This window comes from Topomyia yanbarensis, chromosome 3 (assembly GCF_030247195.1).
Source record: "Topomyia yanbarensis strain Yona2022 chromosome 3, ASM3024719v1, whole genome shotgun sequence".
NCBI lineage: Eukaryota > Metazoa > Arthropoda > Insecta > Diptera > Culicidae > Topomyia > Topomyia yanbarensis.
In genome coordinates, this window is record NC_080672.1 from 13,460,614 (window position 1) to 13,480,748 (window position 20,135).

Sequence of the window (20,135 nt, forward strand, 5' to 3'; positions counted from 1 at the left end):
TTCCACAATTAAAGTCAAATCGGTTCTTCGGTGATGACTGAACCGATTTTCTCAAAGTCAAGTCTCAAATGGAAGACAAAATATGCAGTTGAGTATTGCGTCGCCGCCCCCCTCCCTCCCTCCGTCTTGCTCTTACACCTCCATCCTTCATCACTCCCCTCCCCTTGGACCACCCTCACGCCCGCATTTCCTTCATCCATCCCGTATACCAAAATAAGATGAAGGATTTCTGACGCATCCTCCACTCCCACTCTACTAACCCCCCATTCCCTCCACTTTCAAACCCATTCCACCATCATTTCAAAATATAATCACATGAAAATACTATTGAACTCATGCTGATTAAGCTAAATATTATTCTTTTGCCTTTCTCATATAGAAAGGTTATGCAATTGCTCCAAAAACCGACTTTCTAACCGACTCATAACATTCGACTCAGTTCGCCGAGATCGCAAAATATCTGTGTGTATGTATGTGTGTATGTATGTATGTATGTATGTATGTATGTATGTATGTATGTGTGTATGTGCGGATTTGTTAACAAAATGTCCACATCGGTTTCTCGGAGATGACTGAACCGATTTTTACAAACTAAGATTCAAATGAAACGTATAATATTCCCATAGGTTGCTATTGAATTTCATTTTCAACCGACATCTTGTTCCGGATTACGAGTTGAAGAGTATGGTTACAAAACAAAATTTGTTGATTTGTCCACATCGGTTTCTCGGAATTTTCTGAACCGATTTTGACAAACTTGATTTTAAATGAAAGGTCCATCAGCTGCTGTTGAATTTTGTGTGGATCCGAGTTCTGGTTCCTGAATTACAGGGTGATACGTACGATCACGCAGCAAATCCCGATTCTAACGAATTCTGCGATGAATGTAAAAAGGTGAATTTTTTTTCCAAAATGTGAACACATTTGTTGAATTTGTAGATCTAGGTCACCAACAGTCATTCAAAGTCTCTTTGGCCACACTGGCCACCATCGACGGATCCGGAAGCATCCAAATTCAGAATAACGGTTATATTGGTTTCTCGAAAATGGCTAGACCGATTTGATCAACTTAGTCTCAAATGAAAGGTGTTGCGTCCCCGGAAACTGATATTAAATTCCATCTCCATCCGACTTCCGGCTCCGGAGTTACGGGTTGTGGAGTGCGATCACATAGAAAACTCCGATTCAAACCGATACCGCGATGAATGCAAAAAGGTGCTCTTATATATACTTACCAAGTGTAATAAGAATGAAAAACATTACCATAATGTTATATTGTACGAACCAGCTACTAAATCATAGTTTGGAGAAATGAGAAAGGCACAATTGCACCTCTAGGTGGATTAAAACAGGTTTTCATATTAAAAAAAGTTCTAGAACCTTAGGAAAAACAATTCAAAACTTGTCTTGTTTAAAATAGATGCAATTCCGGATAGTGAGTACATCAGTGATATTGATTTGTTTGTGGAAATATTGTTCTGCCAGAGACAAAAAATGCCCCCAGTAAATTAAAAATTATTCAAATATTAAATTTAAATCAGCCCGAAATTGGCTAAATTTCGGACATTGGTGTCTTCGGAGGTATTCACTAACGTAACAAGCCCCTCCTTTTGATACTGTATGTCCAAAGATTCATCCCCCTAAAAGTGATATATCTTCTGAGAACTTTTCATTGAAACGCAATCTTCAAAAATAATGTTAAAGTGTTAAAAAATGTTGTTCTTATTTCAAATTTAGTCTCAGATGAAAGAGGAGTATCTAAGCATTCAATTAGTGACTATTTCAGCGATACTGATTTTTTTGTCAAAATATTGTTCTACCAGAGACACCGTGTATAGATTTAGTGTGTTCGTTTTACTCTACCACTTAGTTTCGTTTGTAACGCGAGCAGAATAGAATTTATCGAAAAATAGGTTCGGTATCATTAGAAAGGAATCGGCCAACACTGCCAGTGATCTGTGAAGTCGCTGTACCCCCAGAGTGAGACTTTTCCCAATTGTTGTGTAGTCAATTGGGTTGATCAAGTTATCGGAAGACCTAAGACCGAAAGAAATAATCTAGAGCACACTAGGATAGGGATCACGGTGATGACCGAATCGCGTGGGAGTTACGAAATAATCAGAAGCTATCTGGGCCACCATTCTCACAGTCACGTCAACTAGTGACTAGAAGAAAATTTCCTGCTAGTCACTAAGTGACGTGACTGTGAGAATAGGACCTCTGAACAAACGAAATGCGGAGTACTTTACCCACGACTAGCTGTTCGAGAAACCATTAAATGCGGTCATTCGGTGTCTACCAAGACGGAGTACATAAAATCAGAACTGGAGGAGCGGTACAAGTTCCACTGGCGGCTCCAGGGAGAAGCACGTGCCCACTCTATTCAACCAGAAGCTGTTTTGGTAAAAAGATATTTCTTTTTCCCTGCTTCAATATGCCAATATTTTAGAAATGAGCAACAAGGTGATCAGTTTATTTCTTTTTTCTTTGTACCACTTTATTTAACCAAGTGAAAGCAAATAGAATAAATTTGGTATCAAAAGCAATTTCGATTTTTTTTAGCAATAAGCAAAGCATTGTTTCTATTAGGATTGTGGTACCGGTAATACCGAAATCGCAAATTGGGGGGATGCGATCCATTTTGGGTACCGTAATACCAGTTACGTGCCCAATATTGTCCATCTACAGGACGTTGTGTCCTGTCTCGTGGTGATTAAGTTATTCCGTCAGCACGGCTCCAAAATAAGCGAAACACCTGTCCTGAATAAAAATAAGTAACCTTATTTTGGTGCCATGCAAAACTTTTGATAAAGAGTATATCTAACCTAGAGTTAAACTTGGCGAGAATCAAAATTCCATCGCCTCCAGAACCTAACCGGTAATAACTGGAGTCAATCGACGCACGCATGAATAGAATAACGCAGTATAAGTAAACATAAATCGCGACGTTGAAGTTTTTATTATATGTCTCCGATTCTTCAATCCACGCTGGAAGCAAGCAGTTGCAGTTTTTAAGCGATATAAGCGACGAGCGAAAAGTTGAAAGGATAGCGAGCTCGCGTACTAACTTTACCGCAAAGTTGTACCCTGACCAAACTACAGTAATGTTTCGATTAAAAGGATGGATGTATATATGTATAAAACAATATATAAATACATGAATATATATATATATATATATATATATATATATATATATATATATATATATATATATATATATATATATATATATATATATATATATATATATATATATATATATATATATATATATATATATATATATATATATATATATATATATATATATATATATATATATATATATATATATATATATATATATATTCATTTAAATATATAGATACTGATTTATATATGCATACATAGATACATCCTGAGACTGCACAAAGCAACCGAAGTGCTTTCTCTGCACAAATGAGGTCGAAAAAGACCACATGACGGGAGGCTTCTTATGCCCAGAGTACAAAAAGGCGAAGGCAGGCCAATAATGATGGAGGTTACCCAGCTTAATCCCAATCATTGTGACATTGCACAGCAACTGTTGTGGCAGTCAACAACAGAAATGAAGTGCGACGTCGCAATTATTGCAGAGCCGTATCGTGTCCCTCCCGATAACGGTAACTGGGTGGTGGATAGTGCAGGGATGGCGGCAATCCAAGTGATGGGCGGTTTCCCTGTTCAAGAAATGGTGGATAGCACACACGAAGGTTTCGCCAGGATAAACGGCGTATTCACGTGTAGCTGTTATGCTCCTCCACGGTGGACACCAGAGCAATACAACCGGATGCTGGACGCATTAACCGACTCGTTAGTCGGGCGAACGCCGGTTGTTATAGGATGAGATTTCAACGCTTGAGCCGTGGAATGGGGTAGCAGGCTGACCAACGCACGAGGTTACAGCCTATTGGAAGCACTGGCGAAACTGGACGTAAAGCTGTGCAATGAAGGTTCCGCTAGCACATTCCGTAAAGACGGTCGGGAATCCATCATCGACGTAATATTCTGCAGCGCGTTGCTGATGGATGACATGAATTGGCGAGTTAGTGAGCAGTACACACATAGTGATCACCAAGCCATCCACTACACCATTGGTCGGCGAAATCGTACAATGATGCCGAGAGTGAGGACTGGCGAGCGGAAGTGGAAAATAAAAGAATTCGACAAGGACCTTTTTGTGGAAGCACTTCGTGCTGACAGCGTCACTCCAATTCCGAGTGCCGATGAGCTGTCGGAAACAATAACTAGGGCATGCGATATAACAATGCCGAGGAAAATGAAGCCGAGGAACTACCGGCGTCCGGCGTACTGGTGGAACGAAAGGCTAAGCATCCTCCGGGCTACTTGCTTAAAAGCCAGAAGACGCGTTCAGAGACCAAGATCTGAGGCAGTCACAGAAGAGTGTAAGATAACATTCCGGGCGGCTAGGGCCGCTTTTAGACGTTAGATAGTGCTAAGCAAGTCCACCTGCTACAAGGAGCTGTGCAGAGAAGTAGACGCTAACCCCTGGGGCAATGCTTACCGTGTCGTTATGGCCAGGATCAAGGGTCCAATGACGCCAATCGAAATGTGCGGCGACAAGCTGAAAATTATCGTGGAGGGCCTTTTCCCGAAGCACGACCCAACCGCATGGCTGATGCAGATGGTAGAAATGCAGGTGATAATCGGGTTTCCAACGACGAGTTCCTTATAGTGGCAAAAGGGCTGAAAGCGAAGAAAGCTCCCGGACCGGATGATATCCCCAACGTGGCACTGAAGACTGCGATTCTGGCGTTTCCAGGCATGTTCAGGATAGTCCTACAGAAATGCCAGCACGATGGCTACTTCCCGGATAGATGGAAGATCCAGAATCTGGTGTTGCTGCCAAAACCAGGGAAACCACCAGGAGATCCAGCATCGTATCGGCCTATATGCCTGCTGGATACTCTCGGTAAAATCCTGGAACGAGTCATCCTCAAAAGGCAACGGACTATCGCAGAGACAGTTCGTGTTCCGGAAAGGAATATCGACGGTGGACGCCTTCCGCATCGTCATCGCGAACGCGGAGAAAGCATTGAAGCAAAAGAGAAGGGGTAAACGCTACTGCGCCGTGGTAACGATAGACATGAAGAACGCGTTCAACAGTGCTAACTGGGGAGCCATCGCCGTAGCGCTGCATAGAATGCGGGTTCCGGACTATCTGTGCAAGGTTCTGAAAAGTAACTTTCAGAACCGAGTACTGGTCTACGAAACGAACACGGGGCAGAGGTCGATTAGGGTAACGGTGGGAGTACCTCAGGGCTCCATACTCGGCCTAACGCTCTGGAATATTATGTACAACGGAGTGTTAACACTGGAACTGCCCGGGGAAGTGGAGATCATCGACTTTGCATATGATGTTGTCCTGACGATAACGGGCGAGACCCTTGAGGAGATGGAGATGCTGACGGCAGAGACAATATGCATCGTGGAAACCTGGATGGCTAACGTCAAGTTGCAGCTGGCTCACCACAAGACTGAGGTAGTGCTGGTCAGCAACCGTAAGCAAATCCAGCGTGTCGAGATCAGCGTCGGGGGACAATCCATTCCATCGATGCGCGCGTTGAAGCACCTGGGTGTGATGGTTGACGATCGGTTGAATTACAACTGCCATGTCGACTATGTATGTGAGAAGGCTGCGAGGACAACTAGCGCATCGGCAAGAAAGAAATGAACGTAATGCAAGGAGACTGGTTCGAGCGGACTCGTTGGCTAAGTGGCAGCAAGAGTGGGATTACGCGGGGAAAGGAAGGTGGACCCACCGACTCATCCCAAATGTGTCTACTTGGGTACATAGGAAGCATGGAGAGGTGAACTTCCATCTGACGAAGTTTTTGTCCGGGCATGGATGCTTCCGGAAATACCTACATCGGTTTGGACACGCTTCGTCACCCCTTTGTCCGGAGTGTGTGAACGTGCAAGAGACACCGGAACACGTGGTCTTCGAATGCCCCAGATTCGAAAAAATTCGAAGGGGTATGCCTGATATAACAGTGGACAATATCGTCGAAGAGATTTGCCGCGACGAGCATATCTGGGACGCTCTCAACAGAGTTATTACGAGTATACTCTCCGAGCTGCAAAGGAAGTGGCGAAGGAACCAACAAAGTAACGACATTGGTTGGAACGCCGCAGTGGAACCACAAATAGGGTTTCGGGAGAAATTCCGCCACCGGGAAACTCACCGACGGTGTAGACTGGGTCCACCGCCGGGGACCAGTTGAGTAGTACGCGATATAGCATCGGGCTCGGGTCGTCGGGGCGCCAGCGAACCGGACGTCAGGCTTCACCGGAATCGCCGGACCGACCTCGACACTCTACCGGGTAGCACGTGAGTAGGCTAGATCCACCGTCGGGGATTAGATCGAATAGACGGCGTCGAATAGCCAGAAGTGGGTCGTGGGGCGCCAGTGAACCGAAAGCTACGCTCTACCCGGAATCGCTGGATGGACCTCAGCATCTGCTGGCTGGCCGTTGAGTAGGCTAGGTCCACCGCCGGGGACTAGACCGAGTAGACGAGTCGGGGAGCTTAATAACTCACAGAAACGTACATCGGTATCGGGAGCGGTCGGCCGCCGGGGAATTCACGATAGGGTAGATTCGGTGCCGTGGACTACCCGACAGAATCGTGACGAAAAGGGGAGCTAATTGTCTCACGAAACAAAAACCGGTAAGGAAAGAAATTCCGTTGTCGGGGAACTCTCAATCGGAGTAGGATAAGCTGTAAAGCTGGAAGATTTTAGTAGAGCTAAATGGCTCAAGAAAGCGGGTATCGGTGTCGAGGGAAATTTCTCCGACTATCTGTCGGAGTAGGATGAGTTCACCGTTGAGCACTATCCAAGCGGATCGTGATAAGGCCGGGAGCTAAATGACTCACGGAAACATGAGCTGAATGGCTCATGGAATCAGCATCTAAACGGCTCACCACAGGGACGAGAAATAAACGGCGACGTAATGGACGGAGACAAGGTCGTGCCACTCCATGAACCAAGCGAGATAGAGCAGCAGAAAGAGGTGCGACGAAAGCGCAACGAACCCTCCACGAAGTAATACGATGACGTAGATCCGTGTGGAAGAAGGGCGTAAAAAGTAAGTAATGTTTTTAGTGGTTAGGCACGAACGTGAGTCGTGAGTCCCACACAGTGCCAATACACTACAGGCCAGGCTTTTGAAGCTTTTTTAACCTTACCATAAAAAAATACATAGATACATCCATAGATACACAGATACATGCATAGGGTAAGGTGGGATAAATCCGACCTAGTAAATGGTTTTGGCTGAAAATGCTCATTTTACATCGGATCAAGTCGTTTTATATACCAAATTAAAGGGTAAACTCCTGGGCAACTTTCTATATACATTGTTTTATTCGTATCTTGGGAATATTTTGAGATACAAGCTTTTAACAAAAATGTTCATTTTTGCTGTTTTCAAAAATGGTGGGGTAAACCCGACCCCCTATGTTCTTGGTTGATTTAGCGCAGATATTACCCAAATTTTATGGTTTTTCAATGATAAATCAATGAATGTTGTGTTATTGAATTGTAACATGAAGAAAATGGAGTTCAATGTCAATCTTGGAATTCTAAAATCACGAGCAGTAGCACGTAATGATATTCTCATTTGCATGGGAGCAATTGCTTGACGAATACTATAATCATCACATTTTTGTGTCTTTCGTTTGTAATTATGAACCATATTGCAAAAAAATAATAAATAATAACAATAAAAATATATTTCAATTTGATAAATAAACATTTTCTTAGCAAAAAAGCGATCGGATTTACCCTACTGTTTTGAGGTCGGATTTGCCCCACCGCGTCATTTTTCATTACGATGCAATTAAAAAAAGTTATAAAAAAGGTTGAACCAAATTCATCTACACACTTTGTAGGACTTTATTCAAAGAATTTAAATCCACTTACATTTTTTATGTAATCACTTTAACAATCAGAAATATCATGTAGGCAATAATGCACAAAAGTCAAATAAAAAGTTGTAAAAACACACTTTTTGTCGTTTGAGCATCTCAATGTAGATTAATAAAATGCTGTCATGCCACCATTATGATTATTTTCGATGCTCTACACGACACCATTGATATTAGTTCGCGTAGTGCTTCTGATTTTCGGTAACAGAGGGGGGTCGGGTTTACCCAACGGTTGGATTTGCCCCACCTTACCCTACATATATGGATATATAGGCGTGATATAATCGAAACATTACTGTAAGTGCCCATTTCAAATATCAACCAGCAATGTGGTATTAGAAGTGACCATGACCATAGGTTTTCATCTTAAAAAAAAAACTCAACGACCTCGGTTAGGATTGAACCCAGACCTACTGGGGTGAGAACCTGCCACGCTTACTACTGAACTATCGGCGTCGTTGAAATCCGACCGATAGACAAAGTTTCAGCTGTTGTTATCAAGCTCCGCGTAGGCAAATCGGACTGCGTGCGCAAACCGAATCGTCGAACCTAGTTAAGGTCCAATTGATAATTCGAAAAAATATTATTCTATATCTTCTACATGCGAAATTTTTCGAAAAATATTCGCTCAAAAATAGCAAACAAATCAGACTATTATTCAAGGAGATAAAATCATTAAAATAAACCGATTTCAATCTGCAAGCAATCGTATACAAAATTGCGTTTTTCTAGAAACCATGTCTTTGGTACCATTAATATCTCAAGAACCGTTCAAGCTGTTCCCTTCCCTTTAATTTCGTTTATAAGTGTTATTAAATTATCTAGTATTCGGCTCATCCTTTTAGCGAAATTTCACTAATTAATATTGTTATGCATACGGGAATACGCTGTTTCTATTTACTCATATTAGACCAGCAGTAGACTAGGTGGAACAGTTATTGAAAGCAAGGTATTACAGTTATTGGAGCGTAATCTTAAGCATACATACAGCTGCACCACGTTCGTAATAGTAACGTTGAGAAGTTTAGCGCTGACAGAAAACTTCATTGCAATGAATTACATGTAACACTAAGTCGAACATGACAACGTTGCAATCCAGATTCCTGATTACATCGATGTAGAAATCAAAGTACTTAATTCTAGCATTGCGCACCAAACCAGATTACAATAAAAATTCATGTTGGAATATGGTGAAGTGGCACCCGTTGCGAGCGATACTTGGAGAAACCTTTTCACTGGCGTTCACAACGGCGTTTGTGTAATTGGGATGTGACTGACCAAACCTATCTGCAACGTTTTTCGGCTGGTTGACTTGTCTATAATAACTTGTAGTAACAAACTTAGTGGCGAATTCTCCGTTAGGCATCTTTATTGGTACAAATATCTGCCCATGGTCACAGGCCTTCGAAACCAATCGATTTCGTGTTAATATTACGTAGACAACAACATCGTTTGATTTAAATAGAATTTTACATACAATTTTCCTCGTCAAGATTCAAATATGTATTTATCTAGAATTCCAATTTTTCATAATCCGCGGAGCATGCCATCTACAGTCAGGATTCCGTAGTCTAAAAATATTATCAATTTAAAAGATTGAACGAAAAGTTCAAAAAAATGTGTAATTCTCCTTGGGCATATTTCTTAAATTTTCTAAGTGATTTCTGTTTTTGTTGTTCTTCCGTGTTGGCAGTTTTCTAGGGAATTTGACGACGTACTCGAAAAATTGTCAGAGCATTCCATTTTAACTTGTTCGTATTTGGTCATACCAACAAACCCAATGTTGTTAACTTTTCACACATACCGTAGATAAAAGAAATTCCTATAATGACAATAGCTCTTTAGGTTAATCCTCAATACAATTAAAATTCTTATAATTCAATCGAAAGTGATTGAAATGCATTGAAACGATTGAAGACAATGGATCGTAATGAAACAATTACCCTGCACAGCTTCGTTTCACCTTTTCCAGCTACTTCTTCAATTTAGAACTCCATCACAAACCTGAAAAAAAGAAAAAATCGCATTAATAATACTGCTCACCCGGCAAGCTTCCCTAACCGAGAATCTTCAAATAATGTCACAAACCCAAAACGGCTTGCTTCGATCCTATACCGACCGTCACAAAAATGCAATTATCAACCTGTCACAGAGTGAGCAATCGGAAAAAATTGAACGTTTTTGGCACTTCTTATATACGAGCTCATGTAGAAAATATGATATTACTGCTCCTTCCAACGAAATTGTACAAGTCAAAGTGGCTTTACTCGTTCGACAATGAATGATAAAGATTGATAACACTTTCCGATAGCATCGAAAAACGGGAATCAAAATGGTGGGCAAACGAGTGCCGGTGGGCGGGCGGTCAGGCGGAATCAGCTATACTGTAGATAATAAATGATGATGGCACCTGGCTGGAATTTTAGATGAATACATGACCAGTTTTACCCTCAAATAGCCTTCCTCCGAACAAAGAGGGGAGATTGAAATCGTAATTTCGAAGGTGTGCCATATATCAGGTGAAACAGGATACACGATTGCGGCGGAACCGGTGCCGGTCACGTCCCCATTTTGATGGGATCGATTTTTCAACTACTTCGGGGGGAAGTGGGATTACCTAACCTATTACCGAGAGATGTTTTTTTTTCGCGAGTGCAGGAAAGATAGATGATCATTACGAACCACCTTATTACTCCGAACTTTGACCCGGTAATTTGCTTCCATCATGTAATCCATCCGGGGCCAGTTTTTGCGGTAATATTGCGGCCAAGTTAATGGGCAATTGGGCAACTTACATTTTCGTCGCAGTCAACCAATCGCATCCGCGGCGAAGAGCTAACCAAAAGGCAGCCGAAAAACAAACTTCTGCACTGAATAATGTAAGAATACCGCCGTTTGATTTTTTACGGCCAGTTTGGAAAACTTTTTTCGTTCGAAAACTGTTTTATTTATTCATAAGTGATCTATATTTCATGCGGATGTTACTCTACCCCCCGTTTACGCTTATTCGTTTCGCCGTAAAGAGGTTTACCACAACCGACTATAACTGTGCGATCTGGATGTATTATTTCGCCCGGATCGCTTAGCTAAAGCTGCTTGGTGGGGGGGGAAGCATTGCGAAGAAGTTCCATACGGGGGCAATTCATATTCGATGTTGGCTGATCTTTGGGCGAGAGCGGTGCAAAGTTGGCCATGCCAAACCAGGAAAGTTTCATCGCCTACTGTGGTTAGGTAATTGATTTTTATTCGGCTGGGTTTGGGAAGCAGGTGTTTTGACAAACAGAATTCCAAACCAAAAACGATTACAATGACAGCTAAAGGGTTAAGGTTTCCTAACCCACGCAGCACAATAATTGTCCCGATAGTGGCGCTCGTTCAAACCCCCAGAACAGCAATAGCACAACGGCTCGTGCGTTTCTTATCTCCACAATGCAGAGCATATTAACTTGTCATAAATGGTGACAAAAAAACACAATCTATTTGTTAAAGTCAACAGCACACATATTTAGTGCCGAGAGTTTCTCTGATAAGCCAATGCGGGAGTTACTGCATGCCGAAATACTTTCCAGCAGTTTGACGTAAGTCAAACAGAAGGCTAAATGGGGGGAAATGCCTACTTTGTTACATGTAAAATTTTATGATCTGACAAACAATATGCGGCTAAGTTGTTTACTTCAACTGTAATATTAAATTTTATTTCTCGTATACAGTTCCCACTTTTCGGCAGAGACACTCGTCAAGTTTCCCCTTCAATATCAAATTGCTTTGATTTACGAAAAATCTACGCCTACTTTGGGCAGCTTTTTTCATCGAATTTAGCTTTGCTAGCTGATCTAGATTTTTTTCAATTTTACACAAACCAGAAAAATAGTTTGCTTTAATAGTATAGGTACTAATTTTGATGATCTATTAAAGCCACCGAAAGGAAATGTAGCAATCATGAACGGATCTCAAACTTACAAGGCTTTCCCATTTGCAAAGCACGCATTTCTGGGAAAGACTCATTTTTAATTAATCCCACCGTTCAGCTGCAGAGAAGTGATTCGTAATCCTCTTTGCAAACTTGACGGCAGATAAGACTGAAAATGCAGTACAGAAAGCAAAAAACACTTCTCCTACATAACACACCCCAATCCACACGCTAGCCACCCCTCGAGGCTCGAGGAAGCAACATTTCATATACTTACAGCGTTTTTTTTTCTCGCGTTTCAACTTTTTCCTCTTCCTTATCATAATCGTGCTCAACTGGTGATGCATTTAATCTTCGCCTACTGAGCAGAAGAAGAAAAAAAACTGACTGCGTTTTCCGTGCCTTTGGCACACTTTGTTTTCTTTTTTTTCTACAAAGCAGGCTCTCCTCAAGATGCTGTGAAACCATGATCGGAAGTCAGCACCTCGTACTGGATGGGAAAATTCACAGCACATGGGACGCCGCCCACTTGCCCGCCGGGCTAATGTTTGGCTCGAAAATCGCACCTCGCTTGACAAAGTTAGCTCATCTGGAACGGTGGTATGGAGTGCTGCGTCTATACCGTCTGTGGCTGCTCTTTTCTTCTGTATTGTATTCCACCTAGCTTTCTTGTTTCAAAAGAAAACCTTGACTTGGCTAAAAGCTTTGCTCTCGTGTGTAACGCGGGGGTTTTTGAGCGCAGAGATGGGTGGTGAGGAAAAGTTTTTCCTTCGCACTTTTCAGCCACTTGAGTTTTCTTGCAAGTCTATGCAGTCAAAGGCAACGTTTTATTTTTTCCCTTTTCAACGTGAACGCAATCACAGTTTCATAGCAGGATTATTTAACGATTGTTTGTTTTAGTTTCCATACCGTCCGTCCGTGTTGCGCGCGTACGTCAATCACTCGAATGGTTCATGTAAGGTAAACAATTTCTAAGCCAGATAGTTTCCAATTAGGCAAATTTGTGTTCCTTCATCGTGAATGATAATAAACAGCAGTAGCAACAGCATACACATATCAATACATAGACCCTTGGCCCACCTCTCTAATGTCGGCTAAATATGCTAGAAATAGCATTGAATATCGGAAAAGCAGGCTTTGCCGCGTCGTCGTCAATGGCGTCATTAAGTGCTCACCATCAATGTGTACGCGAGAGTGTATTTAGCCAACAGAGTGCCTACTTTGGTTTCTTATGAATAAACTAGACGCTGTGCTGGGCTGGGTGTTTGTTTTTCTTCCGGAATAGCGAAAATAAATGGTCAAATAAGTTTTCGTATCTGCCGTCTGAAGATGTTTTGCCGAAAACCCAAACGGAGGGAAAACTCTAAACCTAGAAAGTTGACTGCAACTTGACAAAGTTGGTTTTGAAATCCGGCGAAGAAAGTTATTCGATTTCTGTTATTGGATGTTCATTAAGCTAAGGGTGTAAGTTACGTCAAAGATCTGGACAGCGGGGAGTTTACAGACTTTGCTATGTCGGATAGTGCATTTCCCTTGTTTATGGTAGAAGTTTTACCATTTAATTAAGGTTACCAAGGGATTAGAGAAATATAGCAGATCAATAGCTTAGAATTGTTTGACAGCTCCATACTTACTTCGTGTGGAGTATGAACAGCAGAACAGTAGTTAATATATGTAATTCGATAATTATTACGATACGATTAAAGTCAACTTTCTGTAGGCTGTGTACAATTTGGCGAAATTTTTAACTTTTGGTTAAAATCTGACACTTCGAAAGTTATTTGCAAAATAACCCTGCTCTGGAGCATGGTTAAAATTGACAGAGCAATTGTTAGAATTGACAGCTCAATAATTAAAATTTTGCATATGGTGCAGAATAAAAAGGTGGAAACATTTTCTGTACCTAACTGAGGTTGTTTTTATATTTATATTTTTTTTATATTTTTCAATGCAAAATAAAGGGATAAAGATGGAAACGATAACGTGTTGTGTCAAGATTTATTTGGATTGTTTCATGATATGGATGCTTACATTTCGAGGCTACGACGGTCATACTTAATGTATAAAGAAAAAACTAATTTTAAAATATCGATAAATGTTCACACCTTCACCAGCTTATGATGATCGCAGCTGTAAATTCTAAATAACTATGCAAATGTCAACTTTTGAAATGGTTCGCTCCCTCGGTTAAATTTTAACATTTGAGGCAAAATAATTTTCGAACTGTCAAATTTTAACTAAAATGTAAAAAAATCACCAAAAGGTTCACAACCTAAATGCTGGTCACTTGGATGTCTGGTGAATTTTAAATACATAGATATTCACATCCAAAACTTCTTTCCTTATAAATGTTGTTCTACTGTACATCAAACTTCATGAAATTATAATTCGCGTTCGAGTTAGAAACAAAGGATGCAGTTTGATAAAATTTGGCCAGTCTGGTACATGTTCCGACTGATGCTCCTTTACAACTTATTGCATTTAGAACCATCATTCGGTATATCAAGTTTTCGTAGGATAACTGCGACCTCTTCCTTCGAGAGTTGTCCTACTGGAGCTATTGCAGACGAGACAGGCAATGTCGCCCACTAAAACACTGCTTAAGACCAATTGCGGTGGGCCGTGATTCTGAATGTGAAATTCATTGTACGGTTCAGATATGTGCGAGTGTAGAGACTTTGCGATCACGTGGATCATCGCGAAGGGCTCGAGCATTTGTACGTTAACGTGTTCGATCGCGTGTGCGTTAGTATGTCGCGTGTGCTAACGTGTAGGTAACCTCACATGTATAAATTCTATTTTATAACCGTGGGCCTTTCGTGTATGTGTTTTTAGATGATTGTGCGCGGATCGTGAATCTGATACTTAATTTTCGGTGTACGGTTCAGGTGCTAGAAAAATGGGAGTTCTTCCATATCACTAGAGTTCTCGGTCATGTTGCCATGTGTTGCCTAGTTTAAGACCTAGTTTTTAACTTCGTAAGTACTAAAACAAACGTTCACTTTATTACCGGGGTGTTATCAAGTTAACGCAATCCCGGGAGTAAGTGTACGTATATGATTGCGAAAGGCTTAAGCTTTCGTACGTTAACGTATTTGTCGCGTGTGCTCGCGTGTATGTGACTTCGTGTGTATAAATTCGATTTTGAAACCGTATGCCATTCACATATTCGCATGTGTTCTTGGATGGCCACGCGGACCGTCATTCTGATATTTAGTTTTCGGTGTTCGGATCAAATTTTGACAGTCACCCTACATCACTAGAGTTCCCGGTCATGTTTCCATGGAACGTGTTGTCCAGTGGATACGAGAGCTTTCTTTTTTAACGGTCCAATTGAAGGCATGGGCCTAGACTGGTGGTACCGAGGATAGAGACTTCCGGAAGTGACCGATTCATGACCGTGTTCATGCTGGCGAGATCGCGGATGTAGGTCGTGTAGGTGATCGCGAAGGGCTCAAGCATTTATATGTTAACGTGTGTCTCGTGTATGTGACTTAGCATGTATAAGTACGATTCTATAACCGCATATTCGCGTGCTTTTAGATGATTGCGCGGACCGTGAATCTGATACTTAATTTTCAGTGTACGGATTCAGATGCTAGAAGAGAGTGAGTGCTCCCGTTTAACTAGAGTTCCCGGTCATATCGCCATGGAACGTGTTGTCCAGTGGGTATGAGCGACATTTTCTGTTTGGTCTAACTGTAGGCATCTGGCTAGGCTGCTAAGATCGAGGGTAGAGACTTCCGGACGGGACTGATTCATGATCGCGCGAGCGGTGGGTTAATGCTCGAAACCGCGTTTGTAATTACCGGGGTATTTTAATGTTGGCAAAATCGCGGACGCAAGGATGTGTGGATGATTGCAATTGCATGTTCGCGTTTGTGATATCGCGAAGGTCACGAGCGTTTGTACGTTTATAAGGGGAGAGATTGTGAGTGTATATGAAGGAATATGCAATTTATTGTGTTAGTGAGTGTTAGTATGAATCTGATTTAAGATATAGTAATAAAAGAAAAATAAGTCAAGCAAAGATAGATAGAGGTAGAATACAAATATAGATCATTTTTATTTTGCTCGAATAATGCTAGGGCAGAGTAAATCTAAAAACTGGAAGAATATAGAGATTTTCTACACTATTCAGTAAATGAAAATATATTAGCTACAGAAAAAATAGATATTACACGCATCTAAGCTACTTTTAGGTGTTTGGTGATGTGGTTCGCGTGGATTGGATTTCTTAAAAAACTACGTGTTTCAGTTTATTATGTTGGGCTGGTTGAGCATTAACTAGTGGCTGAACAGTATCTCAGTTTCCTTATTTTTCAGCAGGTCAGTGCTTTCGGCAAAGTTGCTTATGAGATCAAAACTTTTGAGATGGTGTATCGAATATTATGGGATTCTTCCACCAGGAGGCGCTAGTGAACTTGAACATGTTATTTTGTCGACCTACTGAGTCTCAAATTTCTAACTCTTTGGTAGGCCGTTGTTTTCTTATTTCTTCGAACCTAAACCGAAAACGATGAATGTTTTTGGGATGGAGAGAATAAATCAAAGATATTCCAAAAGTAAGCTCTCTAAATTGTCTTCCTTGCATTTTCTTAGCCAAACAAAATCAATTTTTTTGACACTAATACAAAGGTACATGAACTTATATTTATTCATGATTTTGTAACATGTACTCAGCGAAATTTAGATTTGAAAGTCGTAAAACTCCTGTGAACCATAGGAAAGACTGAGGAGACATGATCCCCTTTCCTATTTTTCAATCCGACTCCGTGAAACGATAAAAAAGTTAAGTATTTTTTGTAGTTTTATGTAGTTTCTAGCGATAACTGATAATCATAAAAAAATACATGGATATATTACACTTGACAAGAACTATGAGAAATTCTAGAAAACAACAAACAAGTGGAAATTGCGTAGATTAGTGGAGACTTGATCCCTAATTTTAGGATACTTGATTCCTCTTCGAAAACATGTTTAAAATAGCATGTAGGGTAATAATCCTATATTTTCACTGCGTTTATTATCACCCTACCCAAGCCTTTGGTTAGAGCAGCGCCTGCTCTTTTTACCCAATGGAATGGCTGAAATGGCAGTTCGATAATTGGGGCGCTCGATTTGAGTTTTCGCTGCGCTCCAATGTTTTTTTTTCGCCAAAATCGTGCGATCTATTAATTACGCCTAAACCGTTAGGTTTGGATCAATGATGTCTTCGGAGAAATTTGTGACCATTACAAGCTCTTTCATTTTGTTTTGTTATTTTGATGATTAACCTCCTTAAAAATGAGATATATATGCCAACTTTTTGCAAGTGCATACAAGGTGTTTGGTTCATGGTTAAGAATCTCTCGAGGGATGATTGTATGTCATATTTGGAGAAAAAAATTGTTCTACACATACCATCAAATCTCAATCGTTACTAAGTTATTGAACTTTTGGTGTTAAAAACTTAGTTGTCTTAAAATACCTCTAACTCAAAAATTATGCTTTGTATTTGAAATCTTTTAGATCCATTGAATAGGTGAGAAAATTTTCCTTTGAATGATGTCCTCACATGCTTAGGCTAATGAGGTTAAGTAACCTTTTCACAGTTATTTATTTAAAATTTAACAATTTTGATCGATTTTTCGATCATTTCACGAAAATCTTAATAGTTAACATCACCAATTTAATAATTCAAATTGTTAGGCTTGAAGAGCTGCATAATTTGTTCTTTGACATAGTGTATTATATCTTTTCTTGTTTTCATGTGTTTGGGTTATTGAACTTGGATATTTTTATCTCATTTTCGCTAATACTAGCTCTTATTGAAAAAGTATGGCACTTATTGTACCTTTTCTTATTTTTATTCGAAAGCCAGGAAAATTTTGCAGAGAAAAATGTATTAATATCTTTCAGTTAAGTGAATTTAGTATTCATTTATAAGTTTATTAGTTTAAAGTTAGTAATATTATTAGCATTTTCGTTATTTTCTAAAAATAGTAAATAATAAACATCTCAGCAAGTTCTACAACTTTTTCTTTGACTCCATTCAAATATCTCTTTTAGTTTCGAAGCAAAATCATTTTTATCACCTCGTTTCATATGCAAAAACAACGATTTCGAACCCACTACATTTGTGTTAAGGTCATGCTGTGTTAACTATTAAATTACAGCGAAATGAAAAGCGATAGGGATAAAATGTCAAATAACAAGTTATAGAGAATGTTAAGCGGCAGCAAATGAACAATAGTAACGATACATTAATTACAGTTATTTTACTAGTAAAAAGTCATTTAGTACCCTTAACTAAAAGATATTTGTACATATGTCAAAAGGAAATTTTCTTAGCTTTCCAATGAAGCCTTGGAAATAACAATACAAAGCATATTTTTTAGATTAGTGTCTTTTAAGCACTTGCAAGTAGATTACAAGAAAAGTTCAGTAACGAAATTGCAAAGAAACGAGACGAGATAGGAATATGGTGTTGAAGAACAAATTATGAATCGTTCTAAAACCCAACTTTTGGATAATAGGTATTGCTATAATCATAATTCATTATTTTGAGAAAATTAACAAAAACCTCTTCAAAAACACCAACGTTTAACTACTTTACAACTAAAATATAATTAAAATTAATTAACTGAAAGATATGAGAACACCATTCAATAAAAAATTTTCTCACCGTTCCAATGGAACTAGAAGTTTTAAAATACAAGTTTTACTTTTTGAGTTAGATGTATTTTAGGATAAATAGGTTATTTACACAAAAAGTTCAATAACTCTGTATCGGTTGAGATTTGATGGTACGTGCAGAACGATTTTTTTTCTCCAAATATGACAGTGAATTACCCCTCCAGAGATTCTTAATCGTGAACTAAACACCCTGTATATTAAAATTGTCTTTGACAAAGTTGTAGAGCAAGATTTTGCCAATAACTTTGCTGAAGGCACAAAACCTTCATTCGAAATATCTTCAACATAAATTCTGGTTGTTTGTGGATGAACCTTTTAAAGCAAATTCATTACTATAACTTTAAAATATCATTCTGACAGGTTCGATATATTCTATATAAAAGTTTAAATTATCAAAATGGACAACTTTCTATATTACGACAACGGCTTATCTAGTATATTTTCTAAATTATTTTGTAATTTTTGAAATATTAAGTATTTCAAACGCTGTTTGGTTGTAAGCGTGGAAACGACTGAGTTTACATCAATAATGTTTTCGGACTACTTACCAAGAGTTGCTAGGTTTGTCATTTGCTGCTATGATTTTCGGGATTAATCCTCCTATAAGTGATCTCACTTATAGGAGGATTAATTTTTTTTCAATACAATTTTTTTTTGCATAAACTGAGCTATCGTCTTTGGAAGAGTTGTGGAAATTGCTATCATGAATATTTTTTCTTAATACTTGAAGTTTCTTTTTGTAATGCTTAACCCTCAAAAAGGCACGCGGGTCGCAGAGGCCCGGCACGTTACAATTTTTTAGTTACAAAAAATGTGTATGCAGTATAAGCTTTTTTCTATGAAGTGGTGCGCAGCTATGTTTGAATTTTTGACATGCACAAAAAGGCAAGTCGGGCCTGGCAGGCCCGGTGTGCATGCAATATTTACTAGGTTTTATACATTAATGTTTATCTGAAAAAACATTTTGATGAGTTCATCTTCATATTAGCAGGTTTTTTTACGTTTTGATTGATTTTAGTTTTTTACCTGTTCTTATAAGAAAAAATCGCATACGATAATGACGTGTGTCATTTTTTTTTGGGTAAATACTTTCATTTCACCCACTGTGGTACAACATAACCTAACTTTATCGTTATTGTCTATTTTTGTTGTCTATTGTTTGTGTTATAGTTGTCGTAATTATTCAAATTGTAGGATCTAGAAGCAACAGAAAATTGAAATGGCTATAAGACGATCTGCCCATGTTTTCAATCGTCTCAAGGTTTCTGAAATAATGGAAGAAATTCGAGCAAATTCAACAGCAGACGATTCCGAAACTGATTTGCAAAGCGAGGAAGAAGATGCGAAATCTTCCGAGTCTGCATCAGATTCATCGTCAAAAGCAAGACGCTGAATCTGATGCAGACTCGGAAGAAGAATCTGAATATGTACTCCGGTTATGCATCAGAAGAAGTTAATACCAACCCAGAAACATTTATTGGTCGTGTTCAAACGAAATGGAGCTCAGAACCAATCGACGGTCGACGCACAGTGATGCCGAGGCGGAAAAAAGTCAAAAAATGCACCTTTTAATTT

At 39.6% G+C, this 20,135-nt stretch overlaps 1 protein-coding gene across 5 annotated transcripts in view; it reads right to left on the reverse strand.

Moving 5' to 3' along the window:
- LOC131691208 (putative polypeptide N-acetylgalactosaminyltransferase 9) overlaps positions 1-20,135 on the reverse strand; it is a 253,878-nt gene that overhangs the window by 193,923 nt on the left and 39,820 nt on the right. For 2 of the 5 annotated variants that reach the window (XM_058977438.1, XM_058977436.1), the window contains one exon: positions 9,916-9,976. The exons of the other annotated variants lie outside the window; for them this stretch is intronic. The gene's annotated coding sequence lies outside the window, so the exon portion shown is untranslated. The remainder of the gene's footprint in view (positions 1-9,915; positions 9,977-20,135) is intronic. 5 annotated transcript variants of the gene reach the window in all.